The sequence below is a fragment of the Topomyia yanbarensis genome, chromosome 3, assembly GCF_030247195.1.
Source record: "Topomyia yanbarensis strain Yona2022 chromosome 3, ASM3024719v1, whole genome shotgun sequence".
Lineage (NCBI taxonomy): Eukaryota > Metazoa > Arthropoda > Insecta > Diptera > Culicidae > Topomyia > Topomyia yanbarensis.
In genome coordinates, this window is record NC_080672.1 from 207,450,759 (window position 1) to 207,463,903 (window position 13,145).

Below are 13,145 nucleotides of genomic sequence, written 5' to 3' on the forward strand. Positions count from 1 at the left end.
CAAAAACAAATTAATAGCGTTCTTACTGTTTGATAAGTCTTTCATTAAAAATTGATTTGGATAAGATCAGTTCAGCCATTGCTGAGAAACACGAATGAGAGTTTGTCCGTTACACACACACACTCACACAGACATTGTCCCAAATCGTCGAGATGAGTCGATTAGTATATAAGATTCGGCCCTCCGGGCCTCGGAAAAAATCTTGAAAGTTTGAGCGAATTCTATACATTTCTTTTACAAGAAATGTAAAACAGTTTTTTTTGTCAATTTTTACATTTCTTATATAAGAAATGAATAGAATTCGTTCAAACTTTCAAGATTTTTTTCCGAGGCCCGGAGGGCCGAGTCTTATATACCAATCAACTCAGCTCGACGATTTGGGACAATGCCTGTGTGTGGGTGGTTTTTTTTTATAGAGAGCAGTAAAAAACTGTTCAGGAAAACCCTAGACCTGAGGGAAAATGTACAATACCCCAATGTCTCAGGAAACGGGTTTGGGCTAACATCAAAAAACGACTGCTCTTGTCCAGAACCTGATTCCTCCCCGGCACTACCATACGGCATTACTTCGGGGAGGGGTTTTTATGTGCATAACACACACTTTAATTCAACTACTTACTAGTTCGTTTCTTCCGCAGGGTTACAGCCCCACTCCTCTACACACAACCAATTCTCTACCATCCACACAGACTGGCAAGTTCTGCATGGCAGTCGGAAAGCTGGCTGTGAGTCGAGGCTTAGTGCTCCTCCCCTACGAATACAGCCTGGGCGGCAAACTTCAGACTGTCTAATTCAACGAGCCCTTCGGCTCCGTTGTGCCAGTTAGCACCGCAACTCCCTTCTCGCACCATTCAGCACCGTTTACTCGTTGAGCATCAGACTTGTTCGCGAACTACTCGGTCTAGTCATCGACGATGGACCTAGCCTACTCCGACGGAGAATTCCCCGGCGGTAGAAGTTCTCCCGAAACCGAGCCAACCAACCAGATGTCGAGGTCAGTTCGGCGATTCCGGTGGAGCAGGGCGTCCGGTTCGCTGATGCCCCGACGACCTGCGACTGGTGGTATTTCGTCGCGGTCTACTCAGTCTAGTCCCAGGCAGTGGATCTAGCTTACGCCGACGGAGAGTTCCCCGGCGAAGGAGGCTCTCCCGATACCGGTTCTTCTTTTGTTTTAGCCCCACAATTTCTTGAGCCCTTTGGCTTCCTCTCGTTCCGTTTCGCTATACTTTCCCGATGAGCCATTCAGCTCCCGCCCTCACTTGTTCGCAAACTACTCAGTCTGCTCCCCAACAATGGATCTAGCCTATTCTCCTACAACCTAGCGGTAGATTTCTACTGATTCCGATGTTCGTTTTGTGAGCCATTTAGCTCTCCGCGTCGTCCCGATCTACTCGATCTATTCCCCGGCGATAGATCTAGCCTACTCAACGCGCCATACAGTAGGTGCTGAGGTCTATCCGGCGATTCCGGGTGGAGCGTAACTTCCGGTTCACCAGCGCACCAACAACCCACCGCTAGCTCTGCGACGCGGTCTACTCGGTCTAATCCCCGGCGGTGGATCTAGCCTACTCATGAGCTACCCGGTAGGATGCCGAGGTCGGTTCAGCGATTCCGATGAAGCTTGACGTCCGGTTCCCAGGCGCCCCGACGACCCAACTCAGTGCTATGTCACGTACTACTCAACTGGTCCCCAGCGGTAGACCTAGTCTACATAGTAGGAGAGTTTCCCAGCGGCGGAATTTCTCTCGAAACCCGATTTGTGCCTTCATGTTGGTCTCTTCGCCACTTCCTCTGCAGCTCGGAGAGTATGCTCGAGACCACTCTGTTGATACCGTCCCAGGTATGTTCATCACGGCACATCTCTTCGACGATATTGTCCACTGTCATACCAGGTATACCCCTACGAACTTCTTCGAATCTAGGGCATTCGAAGACCACGTGTTCCGGTGTCTCCTGCACAGTCGCACACTCCGGGCAAAGGGGTGACGAAGCATGTCCAAACCGATGCAAGTACTTCCGGAAGCATTCGTGCCCGGACAAAAATTGCGTCAAATAGAAGTTCACCTCTCCATGCTTCCTATGTACCCAGGCCCATACATTTGGGATGAGTCGGTGGGTCCACCTTCCTTTCTCCGCGTTGTCCCACTCCTGTTTCCATTTAACCAACGAGTCCGCTCGAACCAGTCTCCTAGCGTTACGTGCATTTCTCCGCTGATAGCATTCCACGTCCTCCTCCAGGGTAATGCAGATGAAGATCATCCCGGCGATAACGCATACTGCCTCCGACGATATTGTTCTAAAGGCACTCGCGACTCGTACGGCCATCAGTCGGAATGTCCTGTTTAGCTTTTCACGGTTCCGCTTGGTTTTCAGCGCAGCACTCCAGGCAGGAACCCCATATCGGAGTATCGATGACGAAATAGTAGAAAGCAGACGTCTCGTGCTGCTTCTCGGGCCGCCGACATTTGGCATGCTTCTCGCTGTTGCGTTCGTTGCCTTCGCCGACTTTTCACAGGCGTAATCAACGTGGTTGTTAAAGCTCAACCGGTCGTCGATTATAACTCCCAATAGCTTCAATGCACGCTTCAATGCAATCACGAGCCTCCGACGTCGATCTGCATCCGTTGAACCGATCTGCAGTTACTGACCAACAACACCTCCGTCTTGTGGTGAGCTATTTGCAGTTTGACCCCGTTCATCCAGCTCTCGATCGCGTCTATTGTCTCTATCACCGACACCTCCACTTCTTCAAGTGTCTCACCCATCACCGTTAGTGACACGTCGTCCGTGAAACCAACGATTTTCACTTTTCTAGGCAGCTGCAGTGTTAAGACCCCATCGTACATCCCGTTCCAAAGGGTTGGACCGAGAATAGAACCCTAAGGAACGCGCGCTGTGACACGCAATAACTTCTGCCCTTCGATCGTCTCGTACAGCAGCACTCTGCTCTGAAAGTAGCTCTTCAGGATCTGGCATAGATAGTTGGGAACCCTCATTCTATGCAGCGCAGTAGCGATGGCTTCCCAGCTGGCACTATTGAACGCGTTCTTCACATCTATCGTGACCACAGCGCAGTATCGATCTCTCGAGCACTATCCGGATTGCATCCAGTATTGATGCTCCTTTGCGGAAACCGAACTGCATCTTGGACAGTCCGCGCTCACCTTCCGTGAATTTCGTCAACCTGTTAAGAATGATCCTTTTCAGGAGTTTTCCGAGTGTATCCAGCAGGCATATGGGCCTGTACGAGGTCGCATCGCCAGGTGGCTTCGGCACCAACACCAGCTTCTGGACCTTCCACATTTCGGGGAAGTTGCCTTCATTTAGGCACTTCTGCATCACTATCCTGAACATGTCCGGATATGCAAGGATCGCAGCTTTCAGTACCACATTTGGTATTCCATCCGGACCAGGGGCTTTCTTTGATTTTAGGCGCTTCGATGCTTCTGCTAGCTCGTCGTTAGTCACTTGCCGATCCGTGTTTGTTCCTTCTTCTGCGCCATACGGTGTCGGTGGCCATATAGCTGGATCGTGCTTCGGGAAAAGACCCTCGACGATTATCTTCGGCTTGCTCGGACACATTTCGGCTGGCGTCGCCAGACCCTTCATTTTCGCCATCACGACTCGGTATGCGTCACCCCAAAGATTGGCGTCTACTTCTCGGCATAGCTCCTTGTGGCACTCTGACTTGCCAAGCCTGATCTCCCGTTTTAAAGCGGCCCTAGCTTCCCGAAACGCTGCCTTACGCTCTTCTCTATCTGGCTCCGACCTTGCTCTTTGGGCCCGCCTTCTGGCTCTGAGACAAGCAGCGCGTAACGTACTAAGCGTCTCGTTCCACCAGTAAGCTGGACGCGGTTTGTTGCGTGATTCCAGTTTTCGCGACATTGTGGCGTCACAAGCCGCCACAATCCGTCTTGTTAGGTCAGCCACATCCACGTTCTCGGTCCCGCCGTTCGGTCGAAGTGCCTCAACAAAGAGATCTTTCTTGAAGGTTTTCGTCTTCCACTTTCGTTCGCTGGTCATCCTTCTCTGTACTACCGCGAGATTCCGTTGACTGATGCGGTAGCGAATCGCCTGGTGGTCACTATGCGTATTCGCATACTCTCCAATCCATGTTCGCCGTCAATGAGGGACTACAGAATGTGACGTCGATGATAGACCATTATTTGTACCACGGCGGTTCCTGATCTATCCTCCACCCAGTTACCGTTATTAGGGGGATTTGATAAGGATCTGCGATCAAAGCGACATCGCACAATGTTTCTGTCGTAGACTGCACCGGAGAAGTAGCTGTGCGGTGTCCAGTGATTCAGGTTTATCTGGGTCATCTCCATTACCGTTGGCCTGCAGTCGCCTTCTTGTAGGCAGGGCATTTAAAGCCACCCGTCTGATGACCGTTTACTTCCGCTGGGGTGCAAAGCAAGCACTTCGGCTTCTGCAGTCTCTTGCAAGATGGCCCGTCTCACCGCATTTCCAGCACATCCCTGATCTGTCCGGGCCTTTGCGAGCCCCTGCTAATTGTCCAAAGTCTAAACATTTGAAGCATATCTCCGCTTGTTTATTTACTCGTGGGACGGCTCTCAGTAGGTATCTCGACCATCAAACTATAACTTTACCTACCTCAAGTGCTTTGTCTACAGCGGTTATCGGTAAACGAATCATCGCTGTCTGCGTTCCTCCGCATCCCTTCCTTAACCGGATCGTCATGTGCACCTCACCCAGGTTACACTTCTGCTTCATTGCACCGTCGTGATTTCATCAAGGTCCTTGCACATAATTACCATCTCCGGGCTTAAAGCTTTAACACCTACATTTCCACCCATTGATTTAGTATTCTGGTGAAAGTCAAAGAATTGATTTGCGCCTTTCGTTTTTTCCCTATTTGCAGAGTGGGCAACTAAAGCGCATCTTATGTACATGTTAGAGAATCATCTACACCAGTTGCGCTTTTGTTTCGCACGCTAAAAATAGGAGAAAAATAGAAAGGCGCAATGTCACTATTTCGATTTTCAACTGCAACCAGAATAATAGTCTCCTGCAAGGTCGAGCTATTAGTCGTAGTATTCTTCACATAAAAAATAATGAAATTTAAACGACATGTAAATCAATACGAATGTAAACATATAAAGATTAAATCAAAACTTTGATTGAAAATTACGTTAAAATCAATGCACTCAATGGGAGCATCAAACAGCATACAATTTTACACTTTCATTCGTGTAATATTACATGTCATTCATTTTACAGCAATAAGCGTGTAAAAAATACATTGTAGTGCATTGGTTTTCCGTTTGAAGAAACTGTAATTTTCAATCTACGTGTAGAATTGTAATAAAATTCGTTGGAGAAAGCACGACAAGTCGTGTGGATTTTTAGTGGAACTTAATTCTACATTTATATTCATGCTCCAAATATGTGCATAAAAATAAACTTAAAATTACAAAATATTTTTTTCTGTGTTCTTCAGCTCGAGGAGCATTTCATTTTTTGGGAAGCCTGACTCTTAGCACGTTTTCCCCCAAATCTTTCAGCTTCGGGTCCTCTGTGAGCCATTCAGCTCCCCCGCTCCCGGCGATTCCGGGTGGAGCGTAACTTCCGGTTCACCAGCGCCCCAACGACCCATTGCTGTCTATGCGACGCGGTCTACTCGGTCTAATCTCCAGCGGTGGATTTACCCTACTCACGAGCTCGGGTCCGGCGATTTCGGTGAAGCTTGACATCCAGTTCACAGGCGCCCCGACGACCCAAACTCGGTGCTACGTCACGTACTACTCAACTGGTCTCCGGCGGTGAACCTTGTCTACACAGTAGGAGAGTTCCCCGGCGGAGGAATTTCTCTCGAAACCTTTTTGAGTAGCGCTGCATACAACGGTACTCCAGCTTTCACCCTGTTGGGTGACGTCCTTTCCTTCGGCAGAAACAGCGTCCTCGAGCGTCAGCCTCTTTGACCCGGCTGGTCTTTCGTCTCCTGGCGAGGGTCTTGTCCTCTTTGGAGTTATGGTAACTGGCGTGTTCTCCACTCCAATCTATCTCTCCTTGCCCTGTTTCGGAGGGTCTAGGAGGATAGTAGCCTTAGTCGACTTAGCTGCATCCGCCCTCTGCGTTGCCGTATCATACTCTTTCACGGCGGACGGTAGCACCTTCCGGATTCTGATAACCATCTCATTAATGTCCTTATGGACATTGTTTCTCGTGTCCACAAACTTGTGGAGCTCCTCCACCAAGCACTTCGCTACCACTACAATTTTGGGCGGTTGTGGGGTGTAGCTCATTCTGCTCTGCTCTGGCTGTTTTTGCTGCTGCTGTTGCTGCGGCTTTCGCTCCTCCTGCTCTTGCTGAATGATTTCAGCTACTATTGGTGGTGGTGACCTCACCAACCCACCTCCGGCGAACGGATTCGCCGTGCTTGCTCCGTTCATGTTAGTTGCTTGTTGTTTCTCCATTTTATTAGGTCCCAACTCCGGGCCTCTATCTCACTGCACAGGGTTTTATTGGAACGGAGGCAGCCATGCTGTTAGCCCACTCGCCATTCCAGGTCGGTGTCATCCTTCCTTACTCAGGGAGTAGAACAGCACGCCTGTCAGGTCAAAGTCGCCGTCCTATTCGAAATCCGTGTCCTGTCCGTTGTCGTTCGCCATGACCAGTATGCCATAATTAGGATGTTACTGGCGTCGATCCTGATGTGCCGGTTGGCACTCCGGTTGGGCTAGAGTGCTTTTATTGCCAAGATCTTAGATTATTGGAATCTTAGGATCTTAGCAGAAGCGGCACAGACTCTTCGGAGTTGCTTTCGGAGTTATGGCTTTTTTAGAGGTTTAGAAGAGCCCAATCCAAGCCCCACCATTTCATAGCAAAACTCTCCAACTCGCAGTAGGGTCGTGGAGAGGGGGGGGGGGTTCGTTAAGCCCCTAGACTCCTTTCCTTCCTGTCCCTGCTGCCCCCTGTGTGTGTATGTGTGAGTGTGTTGTTTACATTTTCGTAAAAAAAAACATCACAAATCGTTCTGATATTTTACATCCAGAAACTTGAACTTAACCGATGTTCACAATGGAAAAATAATTTTCTTCTTCATTTAATGACTTTTGTTGATATATAATGTTATATACATTAAGTTGATCAATGTAGCTGTCGAATTTTCAGACAAAAAATTGAGAATTCACAAAGTCACAGAGCATTACAATTAACGTTTTTGGAAGTAGACTTCAGTCAGGCGTTTGCTGGGTGCTAACCTAAGTGTATTACAAACCTTTATCTTTCGGAATGAGCGACCACTCTCCAAAGTGATGATATATTTTAATTAGGCTGTGCACGCAGACGAAGTCGACATAAATAATGACTTGTACTGTGAGCCGTGCTTACCAACACTTCCATTAAACTGTGAAGCAATGTTTGTAAACACGGGACACAGTAAAAGTAATTTTAAGTCAATTTCGTCAACGTGCACAGCCCAATATAGAGGGCTAAGCTGAGAGAAACACAGAGGAAGTATTACTGAAACTGAAAAAAAAAATCTTTCTAAAAATAGTTTTTGTAACATCATTTCTCAATAATCTGTATATCTTTTTCCGTCAACGTGCACAGCCCAATATAGAGGGCTAAGCTGAGAGAGACACAGAGGAAGTATTACTGAAACTGAAAAAAATCTTTCTAAAAATAGTTTTTGTAACATCATTTCTCAAAAATCTGTATATCTGTATGCAAAAATCTTCATATCTGCACATACAGATTCTTGGTCTGAAAATGGCTGAAAAATCTGTATAAATACAGATTATTCTATATTTTTGGTAACCCTGAGCGGGACATAAGCATTATGTACACACAGGATATAACAGGATAACTTTTCACGGGAAAATTTGATTTTTTGTCGCAATATTAACCGTTATGTGTCCGACGCGGTACCCGGATACCTTTTTAGGTTTCAAATAATGAAATTCCTATGTTTTATCCATAGCTGGAAATTGAAACTTATTAACATCTTAGAACTTCACTAAGTCAAGCTATTGGATTAATAACATTGTTGATATAGTAAGGGGGAGTAAGGATGGGCTCCTGAATTTTTTTTACTACGTAACAGGCCGACATGGGTACCCGGGTACCCACAAAACTGAAATGCTAATAACTAAGGTAATTTCTAACCGATTGTGATACTTTTGGGTGTTTTGGATTCAGGAACTCATCCACTTTTAGACTTGGCAAAAATAAATCGGGTTACTTCACTCAGTTCCCGTATATCCGGATTTCCTGAATCATGTTCCAGTGCTGGGATACTATTTGTGAATTTCAATGCAATACTATCAATATGGGTATCAAAATTCTTGGAATTGCATCAGTAGGCTGTATCTCGTGGCTTTGGCACCATTTCGTGATTTGTCCACGGAACGGACATTCCGGGGCAGGTTACCGTGGGGCCGTGAGTGGCTATTCCATTCCAATTTCATTTTTCAAATTGCCATAGGGTCCAGTAACAACAAAAAACAAACTTCCTAGACAATTTCAAGAGTGTAGATACTCATATTGCTAGGACATTATTTAAAATTATAAATCATTCCCTAGTACAGGAACATTACTCCGGAAAATTCGGATTACCAAGATTAATTGTAATGCTCTGTGACTTTGTTAATTTTAAATTTTTTGTCCGAAAATTAGACAGCTACATTGGTCGACTTAATGTATATAACATTATATATCAACAAAAGTCATTAAATGACGAAGAATATTATTTTTCCATTGTGCACATCGGTAAAGTCCATGTTTCTGGATGTAAAATACCAGATTCATTCATCCAGTTATATTTCACAAAATCAAAAAGTGGACGATTTCCTGAATCCAAAACTTCGAAAAGTGTCCAAATCGGTCAAAAGAAGCGTTATGAGTATTTCAATTTGTGGGTACCCGGGTACCCTCGTTGGTCTGTTAAATGTGTTTTTTTTTGTTGGACACATAACGGTTAACCGATCTTCAATTTAGTTGTACCCAAACACATACTCAAATTTGGGGTTATCCTTGGGTGTTAAAATTTTTAGGATCTGTTGGAGAACCGTGAAGATATAGCAACTTGGAACTAGCGTTTTGATAAATTTCAAGGCCAGGTACTTGGAGTATTGAGATTGTTTATATTTTCCACACAACAACCTGTTCATTTTACCACCTAGGACATGTTCCACGGCTAGGCTGCTGCCTAACAAAATGTATGCTTAATTTTGTTAGACAGCAGCCTAGCCGTGGATGAATATTGAAGTAATTATTAAATATAACTAAAAAACCATTAGCAATAATTCCTATAATTAAAAAAACCGTTGAATCAAACAGCGGAGGGTCGGGCCTAGCCATTTTAAATCTGTTTAGTTTTACTCATTTTCTAGAAGCACTAAAACAATTTGAGAAATTTTGCACGTCAGAATTGCTTCGGTCCTCAATTTGAGAAATTTGAAAAACTAATAAAATGACATTTCAATCAGCTAAGTAGTTGCTCCGAATAAAAAACGGCTCGAGAATGGAATATTTTCTAAAAGAAAGTTGTCTCTTTTAATCAAAATCTTTATGGGTTCCTCCATAAATAGCTTTATTGTAACTACATAAAATACAACTAAAAAGTAAAAGACAAAAGCAGCAGGATTGACGAAAACTATATATGTGTATATAAAAAACAGTTGCTTATTAAATTTACGAATCTAATTAGCTAGGTCGAACAAAACAACGTTCTATTGACACACATTACAATTAAATTTTTTGTGTTGTAAAACAAATCATTATCAAAAAAATATTTTTTTTATTCTAACAAGACTATACAAAATTTAAAACTTCTCGCAAACAAAAAACGAAAAGATTTGGTTAGTAGATATCTAATAACCGACCGCCTGATATAATTAAATGAATTTTAACAGACTAGCGCTTGATCAACAATATAATATATTTCAATGTAGTTAGACTGCAATTATATGGAGAAAAAGTTGGAGAAACAAAGAATATATGTTGTATGTGGTAATTCGTCAAACATAAAATTTCAGAAATCCATCAATCATACAGTTTGTAAAGAAAAAATAATCTATCCTCGTCACAAATTCAGTATTTGTTCAATATTTATAACACAACCGTTCGAAAGTACGTTTTTATTTGTATGTTTTATTGATTATGAACTAGATCAACAACTTTGCTACAAAAATATTTCCACTTTTCTTTTTGTAAGACTCCGTACTATGGAAATAGTTGTAGTTACATGCAAAAAAAAAGTTGCGGTAAAAATACTATATCAGAGGGTTAAATTACATACAATGTACCCAGGATTTTCAACTGATAATACTATGCTTTTATTATAACCATGTAACTTGTCATTTTACCATATCACGTTTCTTTGGATTTTTACCATGTTTGTAGTATTTCGGTGTTCTTTTATGGTATTTGTTTTTACTGTGAAACTAGTCAAATTGATAGCTACTGTTTTCACGTGAAATCCTTTATACATTAGTAAATTTGACTCCACTTAATAAAATTTATACTATAGTTGAGTATACCTTCGGAGCCGGAATTCTGGCTGGCTCCAGTTGGTAGCCGGCTCCAACGATACAACCGATTTTAATTAGAATCGGTTGTCACTGGAACCCGATACTTACTGGAGCCAACCAGTGTTCCAGCCGGACTTACTAGGTTCCTTTGTTGACAGTTGAAAATTCTATGTCAGTAAAAGAAATGCAAAATACTGGATCTATATTTTGACCACAGCAGAGTTTTCTTTACAGGATGAAAGGCTGGATTGTATAGAAACATTTTTATTTACACATTTATACAATGAAAAATCAAAAGAAAATAATCTACATCAACCTGTAGTTTTATTTAATGTTGTGTACTTACAGACGATAATAGCAAATTACGGCGGGTTTAAATCCACTTCTGCAATTGCAGATTAGTGATTCTGTGAGAGAATATGAAAAAATACACGAAAGTGATTTCTCTAAAAGCTTTTGCATTAATATAATACATATTTTAGACACTCACCTACAGTATCATCCGGATCGGAACTAATTATTCGCGGAAGCACAAACTGAAAGTTACGCGATGAAAAACAAACAATTATGTAGTATCGTAATGTTTCATGTCAATTTTTCCTTGTTATAAAAATTACTATATTTGTTGTAAACTTCAACGGAAACGTGCTCAGTTGAAATTTGTCGGTGCATGATGTTTGAGTTGACTATAGACATAGTAAATTTTGAAGTGAACAGAAGAAAATGATGAAATAACAGCAACATGCGCAGTAAATGTTACCGAAACATAGTATTTGTATACCAAAAATCATAATTAGATTAACAATAGAAATTGGTCAGCGCTACGGTTAGAATTTTTAAAACACATAGTATATATTACCATAAAGTGGTTAAGTTGACTGTATTTTCCGTTATTTTGAACATTTCGAGCTATAGTAAATATGAACAGAGTTTTGTTGTAATGTTTACGAGAATATTATTTTCTGTGTAATGAAAAGGCGCAAAAATAGTTTGTTTATCCACCCTAATGATCCTAGTTCTATTTTAGAGTACACAAATTGTCACGCAATAAACGTTCAATCATTGAACTTCAATGTATTGCACAGTTCCCACCAAATCGAACTGCACAGTATGAAAGTGAATCAAAAGTGTGGTCAAAATTGCAACCCTTCGACCTGACAAATTATTGACATAGAAAAGTGCCAAAACAAACTTCTTCTTACTTTTAGTAGCTGGAAGGTTAGCATGGCTGCCAGTATCCCGGTTTTCACAATAAATTTGATGGAAAAAGTTAATTTTTTGTCGTTTTCATATCATTTCATTTGGCAACCGTGAAAAAAGTGTGATAGCGAAGTGCATCAAAAATCCAACTTTCAAAGCAATAAGCAATATATGGCCAAACATGTTACGAAACTTATGGACCTGCAAACAAAATTGTCATGAAGAAGCCGGAATGTATTGCACAGTTCCCACCAAATCGAACTGCACAGTATGAAAGTGTGATGAATCAAAAGTGTGATCAAAAGTGCAACTCCTTCGACCTCAAGACGGATACAGGTGTGAACATTTTTTTCTGTGTATGAGTGCGGTTGTCATTTTTCATTGATGAAGCCGAAAAAACAAGAGGATGTGAAGAAGAAAAGCACAAACAGTTGACGTAGCGGGCCCTTCTGTTGCCATAAGTTTTGTTTCGGTTCGGTCATAGTTAATTTAATCGGTTTTTTTTAGGTAAAAAGTGTCCATAAGTGTTCTAATCGATAGATCCGAAGTGAAGCTCGGCGTTTTCTCACTTTTCATCGTGCACCAAAGAATCAGGATGCTCGTTCGGATGTTGATGTTTACTTCAAGGGCCCCGGCCGACATGCTTAATTTTGCAAGTATAATACTAATACACTCAAAAGTGTCAAATGTTCCCACCTTTCTCTCCATCTTGCTTCGACCTGACAAATTATTGACATAGAAAAGTGTCAAAAACAAACTTCTTCTTACTTTTAGTAGCTGGAAGGTTAGCATGGCTGCCAGTATCCCGATTTTTACAATAAATTTGATGGAAAAAGTTATTTTTTTGTCGTTTTCATATCATTTCATTTGGCAACCGTGAAAAAAGTGTGATAGTGAAGTGCATCAAAAATCCAACTTTCAAAGCAATAATCTGCAGAACTTTAGCTCCGACAAGAAAAAGTCAGCCGTTACGAAATTAACAACTACGCACTGAAAATAATCGACACAATATTGCTTATTGCTTTGAAAGTTGGATTTTTGATGCACTTCGCTATTACATTTTTTTTCACGGTTGCTAAATGAAATGATACGAAAACGACAAAAAATTAACTTATTCCATCAAATTTATTGTGAAAACCGGGATACTGGCAGCCATGCTAACCTTCCAGCTACTGAAAGTAAGAAGAAGTTTGTTTTTGACACTTTTCTATGTCAATAATTTGTCAGGTCGAAGGAGTTGCACTTTTGATCACACTTTTGAATAATCACACTTTCATACTGTGCAGTTCGATTTGGTGGGAACTGTGCAATAAAACCACATGCAATTAAGCATCACTTTCATGTGCGTTCTCATGTTAAAGGGAAAAGAAATGATTTCCCTTTGGATTTTACATGCAAATCCATTAAAAAGCATTTCATATGGTGTTTCAAATTAAATTCAAA

General features: G+C 42.2%; 1 long non-coding RNA gene across 1 annotated transcript; it reads right to left on the minus strand.

The window, feature by feature from the left end:
• Positions 1-10,848: 10,848 nt before the first annotated feature.
• On the minus strand, positions 10,849-11,316 carry LOC131690876 (uncharacterized). Its single transcript, XR_009305645.1, has 2 exons — positions 10,993-11,316; positions 10,849-10,909 (listed from the first exon to the last, which is right to left on the minus strand). It is a non-coding gene; the product is annotated as an uncharacterized LOC131690876 (long non-coding RNA).
• Between the last annotated feature and the right edge of the window lie 1,829 nt (positions 11,317-13,145).